The following is a 26,142-nucleotide window of genomic DNA, read 5'->3' on the forward strand; positions in this document are numbered from 1 at the left end:
GTTTTTCTGCTGTCCCATAGACCTGTTGGTCTTCCGCGGACGTTAAATGACTTTCTTTCTCTCTCTCCACTCAAAAAAGCCCTCTGCAAAATAGACTTGTCATGCACGGATCCGTGTCACTAATGATAGATTGAGGCATCCCATGATATTTAAAGATGTTTTGCATGAACAATCTTGCCATATGATGTGTTGTTTTTTTCTCTTTCACCGAAATGAAATGTGCCTGCTTGCTAAACCAGCATATAATAGCCCATAGGCATTCATTCCCTGTAGGTGTCCTAGGAAGTTCAAATATAAAATCCATTGCAATGCTCTCCCACAATCTATCTAGAATAGGCAACGGATGCAATAATCCAGGTACCTTCTGCTGATCAAACTTGACCTTCTGACAGATGATGCATGATCTAACAAAGGAATGTACATCACGTCTCAAAGTTGGCCAATAGAAAAAGTGCTCTATTGCCTTCACCGTGGCATCAATGCCTCTATGCCCTACATACTGTGAAACATGACTCTATCAAAACCTTAGGCCTCAACAACTTTGTAACACAAAGGAAACCATGCATCATAAGAAAGCCATCCTTGAGAGTATAGTGCTCATGTCGCTGACTATTAGATAGCTAGTTATAGATTCTTGTAAAATCCTCATCCTAAGCATATAGTTCCTTCATTGCATCCAACTCATGGTGGTATGCAGTGGACTCTGCTGAGACCTGGGGTTTCCTTGATAATGAATAATGCATCAGCCACAACATTCTTTTACCCTCAACATATACAATTTGAAAGTGAAAGATGGATAAAAAGTTGGCCCAACACATATGCTTCTCAAACAACTTGGACTGCGTAAGGAAACATCCGAGGGACTGGTGATCTGTCTACACTGTGAAATCAGCCCCGAACAGATAGTGTTTCCAAATAGAAAGAGCATGAATTATAGCTAGCAACTCTTTCTCATAAATCCCCAAATGTCTCTTAGTATCTTGCAAGATTCTACTCTCATAAGCAATAACTTGTCCATCCTGCATTAGAATTGCTCCAAGGCCGTTCTTCCCACATGCATCACATTGGAGATAAAAAGCTTTTTGGAGATCTAGCAAGATCAACACTGAATCCTAGGTCAGCTTTGCGAATGCTGCAATTTGATTTTCAGCCATATAAAAGACGCTCCCTTCTTTTGCATTGCCTAGAGGGGTAAAGGAATCCCCGAAATATGACGTATAAAGTGTCTGTAGTATGAGGATAAACCCAAAAAGCTCCGTCCATCATCATGCAAATTTCTCAGCTGTTGCCAAGTGCGGATTGCTTGTCTTAGCAAGATCCATATGCGCTCTATTCTTGGAGACAAAGTGTCCCAGAAAGTAAAACTCTAGCATAAAGATTTCACTTTTCATTTCATTAATAGCCAGGCTATGGTTTCTGAGTTCTGCAAACACTATGGCCAAATGCTTCTCATGCTCCACCTCATCCCATGAGTACAATACAATATCATCAAAGAAGGTAACCACAAAGGATCTGTGCTCATGAAAGATTATGTCCATCATTCAATTAAAGGTGGCAAGAGCAATTGTAAGCCCAAATGGTATTGCTAAGAACTCATATAACCAAAGGAGGTTTTGAACGCTATCTTAGACACGTCCTCCTCTCATTGAATGCTATTTCGTGATACCCACTCTTCAAATCTATGCGGCTGAAAATAGTCAATCCCTCCAACCAATCCAAGATATAATCAATTCTTGCAATGGGGAATCAATTCTTAATTGTAATCTAGTTCAAGGCGTGATAATCTATAAACATTCGCCATGAACCATCCTTCTTCTCGACTAACAGAACCGGTGAGCGGTAAGGAGATGAACTAGGCTGAACTGGCCCCTTTTCTTCAAAACTCCTTCACCTAGCTCATGATCTCTTTCTGCTGAGCTGCAGTGACCCTGTATGGTGGCTTGTCTAGTGGACTACTACCTGGTATTACATCAATGCCATGATCCTCAGGCCTTTCAGGTGGAAGTTAACCTGGCAAAGAGTCTGAAAAATAGTCCCCAAAATGATGAAGGAAATCTGTACGCTCTTTATCCAGCTTAGAGAAAACAATTTGTGGATCATCAAACTTAATCCTTTGCAAGAACTAAATACGCAAAAATATGGCAGCTCCTAGAGAGTGCAATGAATTATTTAGAGTACCTATGCTATAGCTTGAAAAACATAATCAGCGGTACATCAGTTTAAGACTGAGAGTCTTTTGGCTTAGATTTAAACTCCTTAATGATTGCTATGCCTCCACGATATACTGCCCATTTTCCATCCTTCCTAGAAGCCTTGACCTTAGCTAATTCCGTTGCCTTATTTTTCAGTTGAGCTCGTGTAAGTTTCTCAGCTCTCCATATCTTAGTCCCTTTCAATTTATAAGTTTGTCGGAGAAGCTTGATACACAGATTGCGTGAGTTGAGCGTAATGATAGCAAGACCTTGAGACTGAGATTTGAGTTGCTATGGCTTCATCATCACCCTTGTCAACCACCCAATCAATGTTAGGCATGGTTGCTTTGACATGTGCTATAGTGTCACTAAAAGAGTCCTCTTCTTTATACCATCCTTCAAGAAGTCCCCCTATTCTTATTTTCAAGGCATTATCACGTCTAGTTGCGTGTTCATCTCCTTACCGCTCACCGGTTCTTTAATCTCTTCGTGAATGTGAGCTTTACTTACTTTGGTATCAAACTCCACAATCACTTCCTTCTTAGCGGTCTGTACTTCAGTGTGAAACTGTAGAGACTAGCAGGGGGGTAGGGGGGGAAGCCTTGCGAGGGTGTATGGAAGGTCATATGGTAGCTGACAAAGGGCGTACAGGAGGGTGTTCGAGGGGTGTACGAAGAGTGTAGGGAGCTGACGACAGGCGTACGGGAGGGCGAACGAGGGAAATAAACTGGGGGGGGAGAGAGAGAGAGAGAGAGAGAGAGAGATTTTTATCAGAAGTCTTCGGAAGACGAAAAAGGGTCTATGAGACTAAAGAGACTAATACAATCCCCTGAGGGGTGGAGCCACTAAAAGGGCACACCCATGATGAATACAAAAGAAAATCCATAATCATGAGCATAACGGCGTCGCTACATAAAAAGAAAACTCTATGAGATCATGGAGTGGGAGTCCTTGAGGGCATCAAACCCTAGGAGGAGGGCGTCGATCTGTGAGGTTGATGTGGTGGCACGAAGCCTGTGATAGAGCGATGGCAACTGTTGACACGTGCAGTCCACTTTGGTCTCCTTGCTATAGCCCTGCGGGCAAACAAGCCATATTCACTCCTATGGGTCGTGCATCAGGTCCAATGAGCATGGAAGGGAGGTCCCTAATGTGATATGTGTCTCAATACGCTAACGACGCTGACGTGTCTCTGTCTCCAACTCAAGCCCTTGCAATTGTCGCCACCGTGGGTCCTCCTATGATCATGCTGAGTGGAGTGTGGTCGTGTTTCTTGGTCCCCCTTATGTGCCATGAGCAACCGCTTCCGGTGTCGCACGGCCTCATGGATGAAGGCCACCAAGCACTCAAAAAGGTAGTGATACCGGCCTCTGATCTCATAGTACACATGTCATATGAAATCGTCTCTGAAAAGGTAGTGATATTGGCCTCTGATCTCGTAGTACACAGGTCATCTGAAAGAGAGATGCTCCTTTGACTCGATCTTTCAGGATTGCATAAGATGCAAATGCGACCCTCTCTGGACCATGTAGGCCATCTTTTGGTGGTTCTAGTGATGCCCTATAGGCCATGGTATGTGCCTTGTAGGCATAAATATAGGCACTTGTAGAGTTAGTGCCTTTTAGGCCACATAGGACACTTAGTCCTAGGTCTAGGTACTTGTACCTAGTACTTCTTTTTTTTCTATTATCCGAGTTTGACATGACGGCTAAGACGTGTGCGACGCTTTGCTATCTGCACTCTCTCTCTCTCATTCGATCCTACAGTGGTATCAGAGTAGCGTTTTAGATTCGTCTCCTGCACTCGGACTCGTATTAGCTCCCTTCAACTTAATTGCCCCTTCATCCATACAGTCGTACGGTACAGCTTCGTACCTGTTTCTGTACTGCACTACGTACGTCCCTTGCACTTGCGCCGTACAACCGTACGGTTCCGTACTACGTACATACACCATACAGCCTACACACATAATTTGCATCGTTGTACAACAGGCACCGTACCAATTTCGTATTGCTCTCCGTATCTGTGCTGTACTTGTGTCGTACGCCGTACATCTTTCGTAAGGTCTTGTAACTGCTTCATACTGCATTCCGTACTTGCATCGCCGTACAGCCACGTGGGAACGTACCTACATTTGTACAGTCGTACATGTTATTCCGTACATCAAGCTTCCGTACAGCAGATGTACAGTCTTTGTACATTGTACCTGTGTCGTATATTGGATTCCGTACTGTGCTCAGTTTTATCTGTACAGTGGTACTTGTCCCAAGAGTACCGTACAAGCTTGGCACGTGTGAAGTCTTTTGCAGGGCATTCTCAAAATTTGGGGCTTTTGTGTTGGGAGCTCAATTTCAACTTGTGTTTGGGACAGTAAATCATACTTTGGGTCAGATTTGCATACATTGGGTCACATTTGCAAAAATTTCAGCAAAATTTGGGGCTTTTCTGCATTTGCCCTCTTTTTGGTCTATTTGCCCTCAATAAAGTTGGGGCTTTTGCCATATTTGCTGTCTTTGCAGTGAACATTGCCTACCACAGTCACATTTGGGTCAGATCTGCATTTGCCCTTTGATTTGGGTCAGAAATTTGCTGTCATTTTTGGACAGCCAGCTTTTTGCAGTGATAGCCTTGAGGCTTTTGGGTTTTCAGGTCTCTTTCAGGGTATCACATTTGCTATGGTTGGGAACAATCAAGATTTATTTGGAGTTCTTCGTGAAGATGATAAGTTGGATGGCACCAACTATCCGATGTGGTCTTATCTCATGAAACATATTCTTGTTGCAAAGCATTTGTGGAATATTGTTTCTGGGGTTGATCTGAGGCCAACCAATGCTACAGTGGTTGCCTCTACTGCTGGTCCCTTTGCAGGGGTTACTCCTCCTGATGCCTCATCTTCTAGCACTCCTGCTACTACTCTTCCAACTCAGGAACAGACAAGATGGGATGCAAGAGATGCAAATGCACATTCATGTATTGCTTTATCATGCAAGAAAATCATTATTCCACACATCCGGTCTTGCAGGAAAGCAACGGATGCTTGGGATAAATTGGCTTCTCTCTATCAGATTCGCAATGAGGCACGTGTTGCATATTTGAGAAGGCAATTACAGGAAGTCAGCATGAATAAAGGTGACTCTATGGATGCATACCTGACCAAGGACCTCATGGAACAACTTGCCAACATTGATGAGGTGGTGCCAAATTCACAGCTTGTTAGTACCACATTGAATGGACTGCCAGATACATATCAAGGGTTTGCTACAACCCTTCGATTAGTGGCCATGGGTAATCCAGACCACTATTCTTTTGATCAGCTAGTGACTTTGCTTTTGCAGGAAGAGCAAAGTAGAGCTAATAGACAAGCCATTATTCCTGATCATGCATTTGCTTCACAGCAGACAGGAAGAGGCAAGGCTTCCAAGCCTATGGGCAAGCCAAAATCTGCACATAGCAGTTGCAATTCCTCGCATGCATCTAAAAATACAGCAGATAAGTCAAAGAAGAAAAGATGCAACTATTGCCGCAAGCTTGGACATGACATTTCAGAATGCAGGAAGCGCATTGCTTCAAAGAAAAAGAAAGTAGGATTGACAGTTAATGCCTCTCATGCTATTGAATCCCATGAGCTAGAAGATGCTTCACATGCACATGCTCTTCAGGATGATTGGGCATGGGCTGTCAATTGCTCATTTAATCCCCCCAAAGCTGATGCATTCTTTACTGCTAATGATGCTCAGTCCTGGTACTTTGATAGTGGTGCTTCCAAACATGTCACATCTTGTAGACAGTTGTTTAATTCTTTAGCTGATGCACCTCGAGGGGGGACTATCACATGTGCTAATAATGCTTCATATGCTGTAAAAGGAATTGGAGATGTGCAGCTCACATCCATTTCAAGCCATCCTGTTACTCTGACAAATGTTCTTTTTGTGCCTGGAATTGAAGTCAACTTGATTTCAATTTCAGGAATTGCCACTTCAGGTTTCAAAGTTATTTTTGATGGCTACAGATGCCTAGTTTATGATCTTCGTGATGACAATGCCATAGTTCTCACTGGCACTTTGCAAAAAGGGCTTTATCACCTTGATCATCACTGAGCTGCACTTTCTATTGAAGCATTGGCTATTTCAGATTCACAGCTTGCTGAAACTCATCTTTGGCATGAGAGAATGGGCCATCTCAATTATAGAGCTCTTGCAAAGCTACATTCACAGCAGATGGCAAATGATGTACCTCAAACTCACACAGTTTCCAAACATGTGTGTGAGGGTTGTCTTTTGGGTAAGATGCATCGGTTTCCTTTTCAAAAGAATTGTCTAAAACTCTCACAAAGGAAATTGCAGTAGTGATGTCTGTGGCCCAGGGTACAAGTATTTCATGACTCTCATTGATGATTTGACAAGATATTGCTGGATATATCCTTTAAAAGCCAAATCTGAAGTTTTCTTATGCTTTCAGAGATGGTTGAATATGGTTGAGAATGAATCAGGATGCAAGCTTGTCACCCTCAACACAGATAGGGGGGGAGAGTATATGTCAAAGGAGTTTGATGCATTTCTGTCTTCACGGGGAATTATTCACTCATGTACTACTCCTTGCACTCCTCAGCAGAATCCTATTTCTGAAAGGAAAAACAGGTTCACAATGGAGATGGCCAGATGCATGCTTAAGGCCAAGTCTTTGCTCAATAAATTTTGGCTTGATGCAGTAATGTGTGCCAACTATGTGCTGAATAGATCACCTACACGGGCATTGAAGACTGTTACACCTAATGAAGCATGGAAAGGCAGGAAGCCTTCACTTCCACACATGAGAGTTTTTGGGTCTCTTGCATATGTTCATGTACCATCTCAGCTGAGACATAAGCTTGATGACAAGGCCATCAAATGCATATTTATTGGTTACAGCCAGGAGAGCAGAGGGTATCGGTTATATCAACCAAATACTGGGAAGATTATTGTCAGTAGAGATGTAATCTTTGCTGAACATTGAGCTTCTCCTCTTGTGGACTGCAAAGCTAAGCCAGATGTTGACATGTTTGATGCCTTTGAATCTTGGTTACCTCTGCCATCCTCAAAAGAGGATTTTGACCAGCAACATGAGCCTCCTGTAGGCCCTCCACCAAGCAATAATCAGCCACTACCTCATGCTGATTTGCAGGTTTCTCTTCCGACACAAAATGATCCCACTATTCATGATGCAGTCATTGAAGAAAGAGCTGTCAATAGACAGCGAAGGCAAGTTCCCAGATGGCTTCTTGATACATTGAGGGACAGCAAACAAGATCAGCCTTTTGCTGCCCAGACAAGATCAGGGAATAGACAGCATGGTCACTTTCTTGAGTTTGCACTCCTTGCTACAGCTTGCAACGAAGAGCCTCTGTGCCATAAAGATGCTTTTGACGGCAAAGAGTGGATGGATGCAATGAGAGCTGAGCTACATTCCATTGCTAAAAATGACACATGGGAATTAGTAGATCTCCCTCCCGGCAAGCATGCCATTGGAACCCGGTGGGTCTACAAATTAAAAAGGAAATCTGATGGTAGCATAGATCGATACAAAGCCCGTCTTGTTGCAAAAGGGTATGCCCAACAACAAGGCATTGACTTTGAGGAGACATTTGCTCCCACATCCAGGATTACTACCATTAGATGTGTCATTGCCATTGCAGCCCATCATCATTGACAAGTGCACCAACTTGACATCAAGACTGCTTCTCTTCATGGGGATCTGCAGGAAGAAGTATATGTCACACAACCTCCTGGCTTTGAGGTTGTTAATTTTGAAAATAAGGTATGCCGGCTTAGAAAAGCCCCTTTATGGCTTGAAGCAGGCACCCAGGGCATGGTATGCCAAAATTCATGCACACTTACTATCCCTTGGTTTTCAGAATAGTCCCACAGAACCCACTCTTTATGTCCGTGGGAGTGGATCTGATTTTTTAGTGCTGATTTTATATGTGGATCATATGCTCATCACGGGCCCAGATACTCAGCAAATTGCAGCTTTCAAGGCTGATTTGCAGCAGTTTTTTGAAATGTCAGACATGGGACAGCTTCACTATTATTTGGGCATTGAGTTTGCTCATGTTGAGGGGGGTACCATGATGTCTCAGTCCAAGTATATTGGACAGCTCCTTGATCGTTTTCAGTTTGAGGATTGCAAGCCAATTTCTACTCCAGTGGACACTGGCTTCAAATTCTCAGCTCATGATGGGAGCCCACCATGTGATATCACTCTTTATCAGTAGGCTGTTGGATGCCTTATTTATTTATGTCACACCAGACCTGACTTACAGTATGCAGTATCTCAGCTCAGTAGATTCATGCACATGCCCAGTTCATAGCATTGGCAGGCAGTGAAGAGAGTCTTCAGATGTCTCAGAAGGATTTAGCCCTCTTCTATGGTGATCAGGGTTCACTTACCATGCATGCGTACACGGATAGTGACTGGGCAGGATGTTCCGACATCAGAGTGTCACATACTGGCAATTGTTTTTTGCTTGGCAATTCGTGTATCTCTTGGCTCAGCAAGAAGCAACCAATAGTTGCCACATCTAGCTGTGAGGCTGAGTACAGAGCAACTTTCACCGCTACAGTAGAGTGTGTCTGCTTCGACAGTTACTTACAGATCTTGGTATTCGCCAGACATCCTCCACTATTGTCTACACTGACAGCTGGAGTGCTTTGGCCATTGCACGTAACCCAGTGTTTCATGTGCGTACCAAGCATATTAAAGTTCATTATCATTATGTTCGGGAGCGGTTGTCAGCAAGAGACATAGAGTTGTCCTATCTTCCCACAGAGGACAACATAGCAAATATGTTTACAAAGGCACTTCCTCGTCCCAAGTTCGAAGTCTTTCGACAGGCTTTACACTTGGTTCCCTTTGTTACATGATCTGACATCCCTTGTACATTCATAGGTGGCTATATCCTTTTGGATGAACATGTGCCACCATGACCAACAAATACCAGGTATTCTGATATGTTTCCAGAATACTTCAGCCCATCCCATGGAGGGGGGTTTGTAGGCCATCTTCTGGTGGTTCTAGTGATGCCCTATAGGCCATGGTATGTGCCTTGTAGGCATAAATATAGGCACTTGTAGAGTTAGTGCCTTTTAGGCTACATAGGACACTTAGTCCTATGTGACACCTAGGACACTTAGTCCTAGGTCTAGGTACTTGTACCTTGTACTTCTTTTTTTTCTATTATCCAAGTTTGACGTGACGGCTAAGACGTGTGCGACGCTTTGCTATCTGCACTCTGTCTCTCTCATTCGATCCTACAGACCACTCTCGATAAGGAGAGTGAAGCCGCACTGTTGGTTATCTTCATGTGAAGGCGAGGGGAGGAATTACGTGAGCTTTGTTGAAGGAGATCGTCATGTGTGAAGAGGTGAGCTCTATGAGGTAGAGGGAATCTGTGATGCTATTGTGTAGCCGAGAGTGCTTTGGAGATGGAGGGCATGCTCCATGAGCAAGGGCAAAGCGTCTCTACTATGCAGTACAGAGGTCCATGATCTCCATGAGTTTCATGGGCAAGAGATAGAGGCAGGTGGTGGGAGTCATTGCGCAAAGGTAGAGCTGGACAAACGGGAGTGCTGCAGCAAGGCATGGGTGGCTTTAGGTGCTTCTGAGCATTTGGATGGGTGTGGGTTTCTTTGATACAGTTCTAGAGAACCATGGCAAGGAGGGTGCTCTGTGAGCAGGAGAGATACTGTGAGGCAGATACAATCACGTGAAGGAGATGGGCGGCATCATTTCTAGTGCTTGATTTATAATCTTGGGAAATATAAAATAAGATTTCTGACTGTGGTCACTTTGTGGGTGGTTGTCTTGTGAGTTATGGAATTTTCAATATGAGGTGTACTTCTCAATTGTGTCAGGAGATACATGGCATATGATATTGCATGTAAATGATGAAGAGTGAATTGATATGAGTTGCCAAATCAGGAGAATATTCCTGAGGAAGTTTTAGCTGGGATTATGTAAGATGAGGATTTGGAATAAAAGTACATTTTGTATGTTGTTTGATGGCTTCAATAAATGTGAACTGTGGATGTGATCGATTATAAAGGTGTATATAGCTCTACTGTGTTTTTTGCATCCACGTTTTGGTGCCTCCACGGAGGAGTTCACTTCAGTTTACAAGACTGAAACAGTAAATGTTCTGAGCTGTGTTGCAAGCAATGGGAAGAAATGAGAGTGATACAGTGTGAGTGGTGTGGAGAGTGTGGTCATAGGAAGGACAGATGCATTGAAGTCCAGCTACGTGTGATCCAACTCCTTGCTAGAGTGCAGAGAGCTCTGAAAGTGCTTTCCCGCAGGAAAAAGAATGGTCTTCGGATGCAAAGTGAGCTTCTTCAGTAGTGTGTTTGCTTTGTTGCTTTCCAGTTTTGTTGTGGTTGAGATAAGCCAGGTGTGGCAGTTGAAGGATTGAGGATGGCACAGGACTTCCCAGAGTACTGGGGGCAGCACTTATGAAAGATAGGGCAACCCCTGGGATTGTTTCAGATCATGAATTATTGCTTGCAGGGAGATGCAAAAGCATGGCTGCAGAGTCAAGTTGCTACCTTCAGGACTGCTCATCCTCAGCAGCAAAATCCAGAGTATACAGTGGTGAGAGCAGCTTTCCTTGCACGGTTTGCACAAGCCAGGAGCCCTAATGAAGTTTGGAAAGAGCTGTGCAAAGTGTGGCAGGAGGAAGAGCAAGATGTGAATCAGTATCTAATCCAGTTTGGGAGGTTATTTTTTTTTGCCGAAAAAACAGTGCTGATTATATTACTTCGAAAAACAAGATACAAGAGGTCAGTTTTGCAGCTGACGGGGCTGCGTTCACAAATCGGACGCAGCCCTAAGAGGAAACAAAAAGCTCTCTCACGGTGGGATCAGGTGGGTGTGAATAAACAGCCAGAGAGGCGGTGAGTAGCGCCACTGAAGGCCCTGAGATGTATGCTCGAAGAAGAGGCCCTGCGTATCCCAATCTCGGAGGAAACGTCTCCGCTTCTCCCGGCCAGCCCGGGAGTCCCCTTGGATCTGGTCCCACTGGCCTCTGAGCGTGTGGATAATCTCGCACCAGATGTCGGCCATGACCTGGGCAATCGAAAGAGAGGTACCTCCGAGGATCTGCGCGCAGCGCGAGGTCCAAATGTGCCATCCGACGATGCTGCTAATGATCTCCCAGACTGGCTGCCTCACCTGAGATCCTGTGTCCACCTCTGCCAAGTGCTGCGGGATGCCCTCAAGCGGCCCCCAAGTCCCCTGTGTGATAAGGAACATAGGGTCCTGCGGGCCTGCCTCGAATAACTGGTGATAGCCAGGTTTGGTGCTGCACCAGCAGAATGCGCCCCAAGTGATCAAACCTAACTCCGGTGCTGCACGAGTAAGGATCCCGAAGGCTCTCCTCCACACGTCCGAGGCGCGAGTGCAGCTCTATAGGCAGTGCTTTGGTGACTCCTCGTCCTCATGACAAAACTGACAGAGTCCTTCCTGACCAAACTGCCGCAACCAGCTCCCCACTGGAAGACCCTTGTGGGCGAGTAGCCAAAGGAAGTAGGAAATCTTCCGCAGCCGCCAGCTCTCCCACAAGGCCTTCCAGAAGGCCTGCAGAAATAGCCTGGAAATACCCTGAGCATACCAACTGGGCCGCTGGGTGGGCGGTCTGCTCTGCATCCTCCCGAGAATGCTCCTGCCCAGTTTCGTGCTGTAAGCAAAGAAAGGGGTCGGCCCCTGGTCTGCCACAACCTCTGGCCATCTCCACTCTCCTGGGTCCCAGTCAAGCTCTGAAAGGGCCCGCCCCTCCCAAAGCCAGAGGCGCCATAAGTGCAGCTGATCCTGCTCTACACTAGGATCGATCCGCCAAACCTTCCCCACAAGGCCTACGACACGAACCCTTTGCCACGAGAGAAGGGGATCGATGAGCGCACCCTCTCTCCTGAGTCGGCCGTCCCCCAAAACGGCGAAGAAGGAAATAGAGGTGTCGTCCAGCCGACCTGCAACAACCAGTGGGATGCTGCAAGGGGTGAACTGTCCAAGCCAGCGGGCATCACCAGGCATGAGGATCTGAATCTCTGGTGGGACCAACCAACCGACAGGAATCGCTCCATCTATCTCTGTATGCCTCGCCTGAGCTCCACGGACTCCCCCGGCTGCTTCCGCTAGAGCAGCAGTCTCTAAGTGTCTGTAAGTGTCCCTCCAAACACGAAGGGACCGGGCGGGCCCCCGCATCCAGCCGTCCCACGAGATATGCGACCTCTCCCCCAGCTGAAGGCCCGAGGCATCTCTGACCTGATCGTTCCAGATGAGCGGCTGGCGGTCAATCTCCTCGTGACTGCTAGGAGGCGACTGGAGGAGACTGAGACGAAGTCGCCTCCAAACCGTGAGCAGGCTACGAATGAGCGGGGAGTGGGGGCGGGTAAGCGGTGCAGAGGTGAAGATCCACCTGAGGGACGGTAGCCACTCTCCTCCTCGGTGCGGGGTGCAAGAACTGATCCCCTGTTGAAGTAACATCTTCCACGTTTGCCCCCCCGGGGTCAAACCACGGATAACTGACTTGCCCAACAGGGCCTGACTCTGAAGCTCTGGATCAATGACCCCCAAGCCACCCTCAGCCTGCGGAAGAATAACTGTCTCCCAGGCTACCCTGGCTCTGGTATCATTGAGACCATCCCCCCCGGACCACAGGAAACTCCGAACCATCCTCCTGAGCTGTGCCACGCACGATCTCGAGAAGCACCAACAAGAGGCCACATACCAGGCCGTGGCCAGGAGGACCTGATTGGCTACAAGAGCACGACCTGCAAGAGAGAGCTTAGCAGTGCTCCAAAAAGCCAGCTTCCGTCGTATGGAATCTAGCACCGTGAGAAACTGCTGAGCTGGCGTGATGTCCAAGCCGACCTGAAAACCAAGATATCTAGTAGTCTGCCCCCGCGGGATCCATTTGAAACCCAGAAACCTCCCCCACTGTGAGCTAGCCCCAGGGTCTGTGAGAAAACCAACTGATTTGTTCCAGTTGATTTTCGCACCGGCTGCCGAACAGAAGACCTCTAAGGCTAGCCTCACCCTCTCCAGTGTCATCTCATCATCTTGAACATGCAGTGCCGTGTCATCTGCATACTCCGAGTCCAGGAGCTCCGTGTCCTCCCTGATGGGAAGGCGAACACCCCGGATCCCTGTCGAGCTCGCACGAAGATAGTGTGACAGCACCTCGGCGAAGAAGAGAAATAGGTAGGGAGCAAGTGGGCAACCCTGATGCACTGATCTCTCCAATCGAAATTGCTCACCCATCCTGCCGCCGATGATGACCCTGCTGGAAGCTGTCCTGTATAACGCTGAGATACCCTGAATCCATCCCACTGGGAATCCAAGTCTCTCCAAAGTACCCTCCAGGAAGGACCAGTCAACTCGATCGTAGGCCTTCTCAAAGTCGAGAAGTAGGATGGTTGAGTGAAACCCGATGTGCTGGCCCACTCCGTCGCCTCTGAGAAGGTGAAGACATTATCCAGGATACTGCGATCCTGGACAAAACCTGTCTGAGTGTCATGAATGAGGTCAGAAAGTAGTGGCCGAACTCTGGCGCTGATCATTTTGGCAAGGATTTTATAGGCAGTGGTGAGAAGAGTGATCGGACGCCACTGACGGATCTCCGGCCGATCTCCCCCTTTCGGGATGAGGCAGATCAATCCCGAAGAGAGGCTCTCTGGCATATGTCCGCTGCTGAAGATCTTCTGGAGGGCTGCAAGGAGGGGCTTATGGATCTGATCCCAGAATGAAGTGAAGAAAGCTCTAGAGAGCCCATCCTCACCAGGGCATTTCTGCCCATCGATGGCCATCAAGGCCTCCTGCATCTCGACAGTGGTAAACGGTGCCATCAGCGTCGTCTGCATGCTGGGCTGAACAAGGGCCGGAATATGCCTCCACACCTCCTCGCGGGAACGACTAGTGCGGGGGGCAAGCTGGTCCTGCTTGAAAAGAGTCCTGTAGAAGTCGGAAGCCAACCCCATGACCTCCTCCTGGTTGGTAATGATGTGGCTCTCCGCTGTCCTAAGACTCCGGAGCTGGTCACCTGCCGCCCTCTGGCCATGCGTCCTGAAGAACTCTCTGCTCATCTGGTCGCCCTTCCGAGCCCAGTAGGAGAGGGAGGCGTGATAAGAAAACTCGGAGCGACGCTGGATAGCCTCCTCAAGAAGGGCTCTGGCTCGAAGGGCCTGGATCCGAAGCTCCTCCGAACCTGGAGCCGCCTGCTGTAGCCGCTGAATGGAGGCGAGGTCCCTACGAAGAGCTCTCTCTCTGCCCCACCACTCCTGACGAACCTGAAGGGCCGCTAGCGGGCAAATCTGGCTGGACTCCTGCAGAGCCTGCGCCACCGACTCTGCCAGATCCACGCACTCGCCCCAATCTCTGTCCCAAAGGCTACCGATACTACTACGCACCTCCTCCCTAGAGAAGATGGAATCAGGAATCCTGCACGAACGGGGGGAAAGGGACAGAGCTGCCGAGTCTAGTGTCAAGAGCACTGGCGCGTGGTCGGAGAGCGTCATCCCTGGCACTACACCCACCTGACCACCTCTGCTGATGACCCAATCAGACATAAAATCTGTCCAATCTCTCCAGGAGTCTGCCCCCTTCCCTACGGAAACCCCACGAGTAGTCCAAGCTCCCGTGCTATCGGCGGAAGGACGGGTCTCTCCAGCTGTCCCTACCTCCTGTCGCAAAGAGAAATGAGTCCCAAGCGGACTGCTTTGCCTGAGCTATACCTGTAAACTGCTGGTCCTCTGCCCTGCTGGTCCTCCAAGGTCTCAAGATTGTTGAAGTCACCTCCAACAATCCACGAATCCATGTCTGGGAGAAGCTCTGTAAGTGTCCTCCAGAAGGTGGCTCTGCATCGGAGGTCTGTGGGTGCATAAATGTTGAGGACTCCTATTTTGGAGCCCTCCAACTCTAGGCCAACCCACAGCGCACGGCCTGGGATCAACGTACCATGGCCAAAAACTCCCTGGGCAATCGACTCGTAGACGGACGTGCAGACACCGCCACTCCTCCCCTGTGCACCGATCGAGGGCTCCCAATAAGTGTGAGAGCATCCAGGGAGGATCTTCCCGCAACTACGGGTATGAGCCACTGAAAGCTTATGCTCCTGGATCAGGAGCATATCCAAGCGACCAATCACTGCTGGTTGAAGTTCCTGTCTCAAGATAAGCTTCCTAGGACCACGGGTGCCAGAAGAATGAAACCCGTTCACATTCCAGGAAACAAGGTGTAAGCTCATCGTGAGGACTGGTAGGCTGCGAACAACTGTCTGCTCGCGGCCGAGGTCGATGAAGAGGCTAGTGGTTCGGAATGAAGGCGCTGACGCTTCTGTGAGGGTTTGGAGGGGGAGGCGGGGTCATCCTGCCCGTTCTTCAAAACTTTTAGCAAAGGCGCGAGGCCTTTGGTGCCATGGACAAACGCTTTCTCGAGCCAGCTTGAGATCTCTGAGGTAGTCATCCCGTAGAATGCGCGAAGTTTCTGTGCTATCCAGACTCTGACATCCTGGGGGAGGGGCCACGACAGAGGGGGCCTGAGGATCACAATCAATCTGAAACGCTTGGCGACGCATCGCCACCGCAGGCGCACGTCACCCTCGGACCACTGGGTCTCGAGAAGCTGTCCACCCGTCGGGCCTATCCAGGAGCAAATCTCAGCGTGTGTCTGCTCTCTGAGAGGTTCCTAGACCGAGTCGTCTGTCCAAATCTCGGTGCCGTCGCGAGAAAAGTGAAGGCAAAGCTAGGTCCATCCCTCGGGGCCAAGGCTGCGATCTTCCCATCCGTCCCTTTACGGAGCAGGAAGATACTGATGTTGAGGCAAGCTGGGAAGGTCCCGAGATCGGCCACATCCAAGTAATCCCAGGGACCGGACCTGTAGAAGTCGTGAGGGAGCTCTTTCTCCTGGAGCTGAGGCCCACCAGAATCTGCAACTGAGGGGGCCGGGCTAGCAGACAAGGAAGGCTGCTCCAGGGGTGGTGCTGTCTCGGGGTGCCCTGTCTGGGGTGAGGAAGGGGGAGGAGGCTGTGGGGTATGAGACACTGACTCCACTGGAGCGACTAGCAGGGGGGCCGAAGGTGGGGGAGTAGGGGCTGCACGCAGCTGAGAAACCACCGGTGAAGCAAACACAGTGGAAGAGCTAAGAGGGGCGGGGGGGGGGGAGATGGGGCTGGGGCTGAAGAGGAAAAGGCGGGGGCTGAGGAGGAAGAGGCGGGGGTTGAGGCTGAGAGTCGGGAGAAGGGGACTGCGACTGGGGTAGGGGCTGGGCCTGGGTGGGGGGGAGCTGGGGATCGGGGGAGAGGGGGACCTGAAGCTGCAGGGGGCGGGTTGCAGACGAAGAAGAAGCTCTCCCTAGACCCTGGGGCGGCTGCCTGTCAGGTCTCTGAGGCACTGCTGCAGGCTGGGTTACCTTTGCCTCCTTGCCTTTGTCAGAAGTCTTCTTATTCTTTTCTCTTTTCCTTCTGACCTCGGTCCAGCCACCCACCACGGCCTCCGGCTGCCTCTGCTCTGCCTGACGTTGATGTGAAAAAAAACGAAACACAAGACTATCCTGAGACAAACACAAAATGACTCAATACTTTATTGCTGACCCCCATACAATCATATCCACTTCTTCAGAATCCAACTCTAGAGACAAAATCATATCTTCAGGACTTCTTCGGGATCAGTACTGTTATATGGTAGCTCTTAAGGTAGAGCCTATGCACCGACTTTCAGAGCGGTTATCCAAAGCACACAAGTAACAAGTCAACCTCCCACACAATCTGACTAGAACACACCTAGACTCTTTGAGAGAGGGGAGAGACTACACAGCCCGAAACAAACTGAACTTAGAACTGCACTCTTCCCCAAAAAAAAACTCAGAAAGCAGTCAGCCTCAAACGCTATGAACCCACAGCCCACTGCTCGATGGCCAGCATGACTCCCAAAGCCACAAGCTGTTCAAAAGAAGAACTGGCGGGTACCATCATCTGAAAACCTGCAGGTATATTCACCGTACAAGCAGCCGTACAATTATACGTAGGACAGCAGGCCCGTACAACCACACAGAAATCCGTACAGTCTGCATTTAACGACGACCATCTTCCGTACAGCTCATAGAAGCCATCTTTAATGACCCGTACGTGCCTGTTCAGCCTGTAATCAAGGCACCGTACTGATCAACGATTGCACCGCGTACAATCTCGTACTGCAGCCCGTACAAAAATCCACACTTCAGTCCGTACCACCCGTACGGTTCTTTCCAGCCCTCAACCCACGCACGTCACCCGATGCAAGGCTACGCTTGTTCCCAAAGTTCCCTTCTCATCACGTACTAGCCCATATTTTCATAGGCGCTCAGCCCTTCGTTTATGCACACAGCTTTTCGTACAGCTCGTCTGTCCCTCACCGACTCCTCCTTTTCTCCTTTTTCTGCAAGCTCCCAGACTCCACGTACCATGCTCGCTCATCAACCAGAAGCTTCCCTCTTCTATTACGTAGCCACATGTATGAGCACGATGCCTTCTCAATCTGTCCAGCCACCTCAGCCTAATCTGCCACCTCACTAGTGACATTCTACCACTCTCCCATTAAAAAAATGCAAATATCCCCCCAAGGCACATTAAATGCACATTTTGGACCTTTAGTCACACAATTCCCACACACATTAGCATGCACATTAAAGCTTGCATGCTCCCCCATACACACTTTTTTGTGGGAAGAAATCTTTTATTGCTGTAGAATAATTACATTCATAGTTACTTCAAAAAAACGAAGTAACTACTACTCAACTGAAGATCTCAGTATAAGCTGTATATACATCCTGATCAATCAAACGAGTCTGAAGACAATCATAAAATGATTGTTGCAGAGATCGTTTGAAAAAAAGAAAAGATGAAAAAAGTGGATCACCAAAGACTCTATGATTTCTGTCCATCCATAAAGTCCATAGTGTCCAATAGCGTACCCATATAAAAAATAAATCAAAACCCTGTCTCTCTGGATGAAAGCCAAACAACCAGAAAAATCTGCCAAAAGTAACAGTAGGAAATCGCTGTCGAAGTCTCTGTCTGATGAGAGCAATGAGATCAGAAGTGTTTGGACAGGACCAAAAGATATGAAACACTGATTCAGTAGAGTGCTGACATCGGTGACAAACAGCTGAAGCTATATGTCTGTGTGCGAGTAACTGTCCGGATGGAAAAATGCCAAGAAGAACTCGCCATAGGAAAAGCTGTTGTCGTAGAGGGACTTTGTAATGCCAAAGGAGACGCAGCCTTTTTCTCCACCACTTCATTGGGCGATCTATATGCCAAACAGTATTTGCTTTGTGGGAAATCCAAGGCGGAGGTAATAACACTTTATACAGTGATGACACTGTGATATGTGAGAGCTTCAGAGGACGGGCATATAAGGAAGGAGAGCGTAAGATCCAATCCTCAAGCCGATTCTGAAGTTCCAAATGGGGTACCGGCAAGTACGGTTGGAGCATTGCTGATATTCGATGCCATAAAGGGCGATAATGAGCTCCCAAGCCATATTTGCGAGCAGCCATAGAAAAAGATAAGATTGTGCCATCATCCCGAAGTACATCCACCACAGATGAAATGCCTTTGAAGGAGAGAAAATAAGAACGTCGGGGTTCTTGTATGGCCAAAGGGGGGTGGAAAACTTTAGACCAAAAAATATTCTCTACCCTCAAAGAGTTGCCCGAGAGAGAGTCCCTGCCATGCCATTCCAAATGGGATAGAATATGTTTCCAATCAAGAAGCAGACGAGAGACAAAAGGGCATCCTCTGATCTTGCCTTGGATAGAGCCAAATAAAAAATCCCACTGAGTAAGCTGCCAATGCCCAAAGGTAGGTGTATGAAAATGTAATAAGAGAGAGCGAATCATGAAAGCCCAAGGCTGATCTCCTTGCATAAACTGTATCATCATTTTCCCTCTGTGAGCAAGTAAATGCATTTGAATATCAAGAATGTTCAGACCTCCGTGCATCTTGGGAGAACAGAGACGATGCATAGAGAGTAATCTGAGACTTTTCTTGCCATGTTTTGAACGCCAGAAAATTTCCATGATAGCTGACATAAATGAAACCAGATCTGCCTTAGTGAACATGGTGAGAGGCAGATAAAATTGTATGTATGCTATCAAAATGGATTGTGTGATTGGTAGGCGAACATGTAATGGCCAAGTTGCAAGCTTCCAATATTCAAGTTTTACCCTTAATTTTGCTAGCACCCAATCAGTTTGGGTGAGTCCCCAGCCTAGAGGATAACCAAGATGTCGAATAAAATGAGAAGCGGGGACAATTTCTCCAGGCCACAGAAGGTTGTGCCATTCCTGTGCATGTAATGGCAGCAATTTTGATTTCTGAAAATTGACCCGAAGGCTAGCAGCCAAACCATATGTAGTAAGAGCATGCATAATCATGGACAAATCAGCCCGAGTATTTTTTGGAGTAAAGAATGAATCATCAGCATATGCCTGAGCAATCATGCTGCGACTACCAAGAATCTCCAAACCGTGTAACTGATCAGTGTCCAAAAGGTGATCCAAATATTGAAGCAGTGGATGGGTGGCTATAGCAAAAAGTAAAGCACTCAGGGGACATCCTTGCCTGACAGAGCAAGCAAGAGTCCAGGATGGGGAAATATCTCCTGAGAGTATACAGGCAGCTTCACTATCTTGATATAGCCAAGTGATGAGCTGCTGCATTTTTGTGCCAAAACCCAATGCTTACATAGTCGATGAAATAATATCCCACTGAACAGTATCAAAGGCTTTGGCAATATCAATTTGCAGTAACAAAACATCCTGCTGTGTATATTTAGCATATTCAATTCCAATGTAGGCATTAGCAATGTTATCGGTGATGTGCCTGCGCGGGACAAAGCCATATTGAGCAGGAGGCAACCCATCATGTAAAATCCCCTTTAGCCGATCGACAACCATTTTGGTGGTGACTTTGTAAATTACGGGCATAAGAGTGATAGGTCTCCAATCTGCCAAAGACTCACAGATTTGTTTTTTGGGAAGGAGCTTAATGAGACCTCTCTTCCATGTGTCTGGCATTTTCTGATTTTGCCACGCAGCATTCACCATATATAGCAAAGAATGCTTCAAAATAGGCCAGTAGGCTAGAAAAAACTCTACTGTTAAACCATCCCATCCAGGGGATTTCCATATGCCACATGATTTGATCGCATCTGACAGATCCCTCTCAGTAAAAGGTTCCTCCAATTCCAAAGCTTTAGGAGGGGAAATGATAGGAGAAACATGTTGCAACAGTAAATTTCGTGCATGTAAAATCTGTTGCGAGAGAGGAGCTGCAGAGCCAAATTGTTGCGAGAAATGATGCACACAAAAGGAAGCAAGCTGTGACCGTGAGGTGGTCCATGATCCATCGGGCATAAGCACTCTGCAAATTTCTGTTTTGATTCTCTTCTGATGTAAACTTTTGAAAAATTCTTTGGAAGAGCAACCTTTATCTGTAAAGGCTCTTTGTCTTGCTCTAGTCTCCCATTTTGCCAGTTTCCTTTGATCATTTAGTTTAAGACAATGTCTGGCCTGGCATAGTGTTGTTTGCTCATGCAAGGACAAAGAACGGTGATGACTGAGTTCAGTGAGGTCTTGACAAGTAGATTTGGCCTGAGCAATGGTTTCCCTCAGAGTCTTCATGTAAGACTTGCCATAAAATCTAATCACCACTTGCATTTTAGAAATAAAAGTATCCCAGGCATCATCAACATTTAGATGGCTGCTGGAGGAAAGACAATGAGCTGCTTCAGTAACCATTGCTTTGAAATCAGCATGTTGCAAATAACTATTGTTGATGATGAGATGTCTCCTGTGTGGCAATCTATCATCTGGCATGTTATGAAAAGATAACCGTAACCATAGTGGTGCATGGTCTGAATGCACAAAGGCATAGTCAATCCACATTTTGCATGTGAACTCCCCATTTTGTTGGGGCGCAACACTATACCATCGATCTAGACGTGCCTGATAGGCTGAAAGAGCATTATGTTGAAAAGTGTAGCCCGGTGACAAAGGCTGCAATTCCTTCCAAAGGTCAACCAGATCCAGATGTAGAAGTAGTTGAGACCATGCATGCCTTTCAGGAGATAACATATGATCATGTCTGGAGGTGTTGTCTCCCTGTTGTGGAGCATTATTGAAATCACCACATATGTAGGCATGATATCTCCACGGATATTGTTGCATGGCATCCCAAATTGCAGTTCTTTCTCTAGAGGACTGAGGTGCATAAACTAAAGCAAATTCAAACACCTCTCCTCTAATAAAGCATTGGAGAACAAGCCATCTGCCTTTGTTGTCATTTAATGCAATGGCTGGTTGAAGCTCATGTTTGATCAGAAAGACAACCCCTGAGAAAGAGTGCTCCCCAGCATAAAAAATATCATATCCACAGTAGTGTCCTGTCTTGCCTGCATACATATGTTGGTTGTGTTCTTGTAAAGCCACTATGTCAGGCTGAAATCTGTTGATGTACAGCCACACAGATTTCCATTTCCTACTGTCACACATGCCCTGGACATTGAGTGTGAAACATTTGATGTGAGCAGTCATATATACAGGTATTTATAGTAATGTAACAACTATGTACAGCAGCAAAATTTATGAGGTCAGCCTTGCATTTCTATCTCAAGGTCGAGACCTCGCGCCTGAGAAGAAGTAGCCGCCTGAGAAGTAGACAGCAACGCAGCAACCTCTTCTTCAGGGAAGAGTGTTCTGCTGGCTGTTACGGCAGCCCATGTAATCCCAATTCCAGTGTTTATCTTTGGGGTATTCCCGCTAGAAGAGGCACCAGTCCAAGTGCGGGGGGGGTGGAATTCTTCTAGCAGAAATAACTTTTCTTGGACTCTGCCAGCCATCAGTTGAAGGTTGCTGTCCTTTGGTCGAGGATTGAATGACAGGAGGTGAATGTGATGTGAGATTCCCATTGGGAGCCACTGGAGCTTTGCCTTTATCCTGACTCCCAGCAGGCTGTCTACTGCTTTTATTTTTGCTGACCACTAGAGTAGGAACATCTTTAGTGGGCATAGAAACTGACAAAGTGGCACGAGGCATTTTATGTGGATTCATTGGACACTGTGAAGCCATGTGTCCAAACTTTTTGCATTCAAAACAGGCCCCTGCAAATAAACCCCATTTGAGTTTATAAAAAGCACTTCCCATGTTCACATTATTCACCGTGACTGAATAAGAGTCCGGTGTGGGATTATCAGTATCCTAGAGAATGCAAAATCTGTTTGAGTTGCCATTTGGCCATGGTGGGCAAACCACTTTACCTAAAGATGCTGCAATTTTAGGCAAAAGCGAGGCCATACATTGGGGGAAATCAACAACTTCAACCCAAACCGGGCATCTGTGTCGAATTAAAGCCTGATAGTCCCTTGTGGGAGACCATGGCAAGACATGCACCATTTGCTGCCCAAAAAAAAGAGGTGAGTGTTCCAAAAGCATTTGTATGTGGATCTCATCCACCATGATCACCTCAAAAAAGCCTCTAGCCGCATAGTGTACTTTACGAACAAAAGAGCCAGCCAATGTGCGTGTTAGCCAGTTGCCTATTTTTACAGCAGGTGGCATTCGGCCTAAAAAAAATAAAATGACTGCATTCTTGGCATATTCTCTGACCGGATCCACAATTTCATCGACCTCAACCATGAGGCCAACTGAAGGAACCGAGTCTTTCCACTCTTTTCTAGTATCTGCAAATCCTTCATGCATTATATCATATACCAGTTGAGCCTCAAGAGTCTCATGTATCGGGTCATGCTGACCCTCAACCTGCTTTTGTTTCTTGCAGGGAGCCGAGGGCTCCTTTTGAAACGTTTTTTCATATGAATACTCTGCCATGACTTTGTGAAAGGGGGAACTTGAAAGTGAAATACCTGTAAAAGGGCAGTAAAAGCCAAAAAAACCAGTCCCAAAAGAAGTATTCACAGGAGGTCCACCAGAAAGGATAAGAAGAGTATAATGTGGAGGTAAACAACAGATGGGAATGCAAGATTTTGGCTGGAACAGAAGACGTTTGGAGAAGACAACAGAGCCCAAGAAAAAAACTCCAAGGAGTTGTACGGTTGGAAGTAGGGGATTGTACGGATGGAGCTGTACGGAGGGGGCAGGTGTACGGAGCTGTACGGAGGGGGAGGTGTACGGCCAAAACGGGGACTGACACAGTAGAACAGAAAAGCAAAAACGTACGGACGCTGTACGGGTGCCATACGGCTGTACGGACGAGGCTACACAGGAATTTTGGAGAGTGACGAAAAAAGGACAGGTAGCCTCCCTGACATAAAGGGCTAGGCAATGCTGATCCTCGTAGTCCATCACTCGTGAGAGAGGTCCAAAGCCATCCGTGAAGAGACAGTGGAATCTACCTCTGATCTCATAATATAGCGGGCATCTGCAAATGAAGTGCTCCTCTGACTCCACCTCTCCCATGGTGCAGCAGGGGCAGATCTTGGTCTCTCGGCCTGGTCGCCGTCCATCCTCCATGCGTCGCATCCTACCAGCCTCTATCTCGAGCTGATGCGAAGAGACTCTAAGCTGGCCGAGGGCAATCCTCAGTGAGTGGGACATGTGGGTACCTGTATAGCCTGGTGGGATGACAAATCCATCCTTTGAGATCTGAAGGAAGTGGTCACGATATGTGGCCATCTTCACCGGAAGCTGCGTGGGATAAATCCAAGTGCGATACGTATGAAGCTGCAGCAAGTCTGCTCTCGTGACCTGGCTAAGCTCGTGGCGAATCAACTCGAGATGAGGGGCATCTATGCTGTATCGGAACGGAGGCAGTCTATCCATGTCTAGTCCAAGGGATGTGAGCCACCTAGTGAGTCTGAAGTACCAGCAGTTTCGGGTCCCTGATCGTGCCAACTCCATAGAAGATGCAAGTGCTAACCATGGCAACCGAGCTCTGCCTGCTGCTGAGTCTCCAAACTCCCTGACCCTGTGCAGATACATGACCGACTGAAACGCTGCATCCAATGCAAGGGGAGTAGCTCCAAACTCTGCTAGCATGATCTCGTGCGGAACTGTAGCCTTGGCCCTAATGAGCCGAGAGAACATGATGATCTGTAACCTCTCTACTCGTCTCCAATCTGCAGCGCCGAGGTCTCCTGCCCAGAAAGGAGCTGCATACATCGCAGCTGGTCTCACCACTGTATCAAAAAGCAAGGATTTCGTATCGGGATGCTGAAAGTGGGACTGAAAACACTGACGCTCAAGATGAGCCAACGAAGCATACCCTTTACTAATCCTATCTCGTGCTGCATATGTCATGGTGAAGACCGGTCCCCTGAAAACTGCCCCCAAATAAGTGTACTCTCTAACAAGCTCAATGGGCTGTCCGTCATAAGTGAAGCAAAACTCATCCGTGCTGTAAATACGATCAGAGGTGTTGAAAACCATAACCTTGGTCTTGCCAAGGTTTACGGTCAACCCCCTGTCCTGGCAAAACCTGTGGAGTGCCTCAATATGTGCCTGGAGGCCCTGAGGAGTAGAGGAAATGAGAACCACATCATCCGCATACAGGAGGATAGGAATGGAGGATCCTGAGAGAGTAGAGCCCACACCGCCTGTCATCTGTACAAACATCTCTAGCTCATCAATATATAATCCAAAGAGAGTAGGAGAGAGCGGGCAGCCCTGCTTCACCCCAATCGTGCTGCATACCTCCTCTGAGAGCCCCTCACGTGTCCGAGCCCGACCAATGACCCTCTCATACAAAGCCATGATAGCCCACTGTATCTCTCCACTAAAGCCCATCTGGCGAATCCTCTGAAACAATCTGAATCGCGGAACTGTGTCAAATGCCTTCCTGAAGTCCACGAAGCAACAATAAAGCCGTTGCCTTCGTGACTTCGCCTCCTCCACCAGTGCCCTAAGTGTGAGGATGTGGTCAAGTGTCGAATGATCCCTACGAAATCCAGCCTGCCCTCTGGCTCTGAGTCCTGTCGTCTCGGCATGGTCATTTATACGGCTTTCCAAAACTGATGCAAAGATCTTGGCCATAACGTGGCCGATCATGATGGTCCTGTAATTCGACGGCTCCATAGGGTCCCCCGACTTGTGGATAGGTACTATGGTATTGCCTAACCAGGACTGTGGTAGGCCTGTACAAACAGACTCATTGAAGAGACGGGAAAGAACAAAATCTAAGGCATCAATCCCATGGATTACATACTCCGCTTGCAATCCATCATGATCCTTAGCTCTCCCGTTCTTCAATCGGTGGACTGCTGCACGGACACTCTCTGGTGTGAAAAGAATAGATGAAGCTGGCCTAGGGGAATGGGATAAATCGATGGCTGGCTGATCTGGAACATCGTATAGAGCTGAAGTATATGCAGACCAGACACGTGGATGTGTAAGGGGGCTCTGAGACTTCGAGCGGAGGAATTTTCTCCAGAATTCCTTGGAGTCACAGCTGAAAAGCAAGCTTCTCAGCTCCTCCTCATTCTGGGCTAGAAATTGGCGTTTCTTGCGCCTAACCAACCACTTGTAGTCTCTCTTGGTTTCGGTAAGGAGGGGAGACTTCTCCTTGGTCTCAAGGTGAAGTTTCCTGCGGAGTTCCTTACACTCCTCGTCATACCAACCGTTGCAAGGAACAAGACCAACCGGTGGGGGACTAGACGAATGACACGTGGCAGGGAAGGACATGTGGGCGGCAGAAACGAGTGAAGAATGAACAAGTTCCCACCGGTCCTGCGTGGATGGTAGAGCATCTAATAGATGAGGACGGAGTAGGCGGCTGAGGTTCTGGCTATATACATCATCGAACTGGTGGTCGAAATGAACCTCATAATAGGATTGGCGGTCGTGATGACGAGGGGGGGGTGGGTCATGGGAGACATGAGTCAAAGTAAAGTGGATGAGTGCATGGTCGGCAGAGGGCATGAAGGGGCTAACA

General features: G+C 47.6%; 1 protein-coding gene across 2 annotated transcripts in view; it reads left to right on the forward strand.

Moving 5' to 3' along the window:
- The window catches only part of LOC147902762 (calmodulin-binding transcription activator 3-like), a 158,371-nt gene that overhangs the window by 62,316 nt on the left and 69,913 nt on the right, over nt 1-26,142 (forward strand). The gene's annotated exons all lie outside the window — the stretch shown is intronic.

The sequence above is a fragment of the Dipteris shenzhenensis genome, chromosome 4 (genome assembly GCF_047967505.1).
Source record: "Dipteris shenzhenensis isolate YYH24624 ecotype China chromosome 4, Dip_SZ_1.0, whole genome shotgun sequence".
In the NCBI taxonomy this organism is placed as follows: domain Eukaryota; kingdom Viridiplantae; phylum Streptophyta; class Polypodiopsida; order Gleicheniales; family Dipteridaceae; genus Dipteris; species Dipteris shenzhenensis.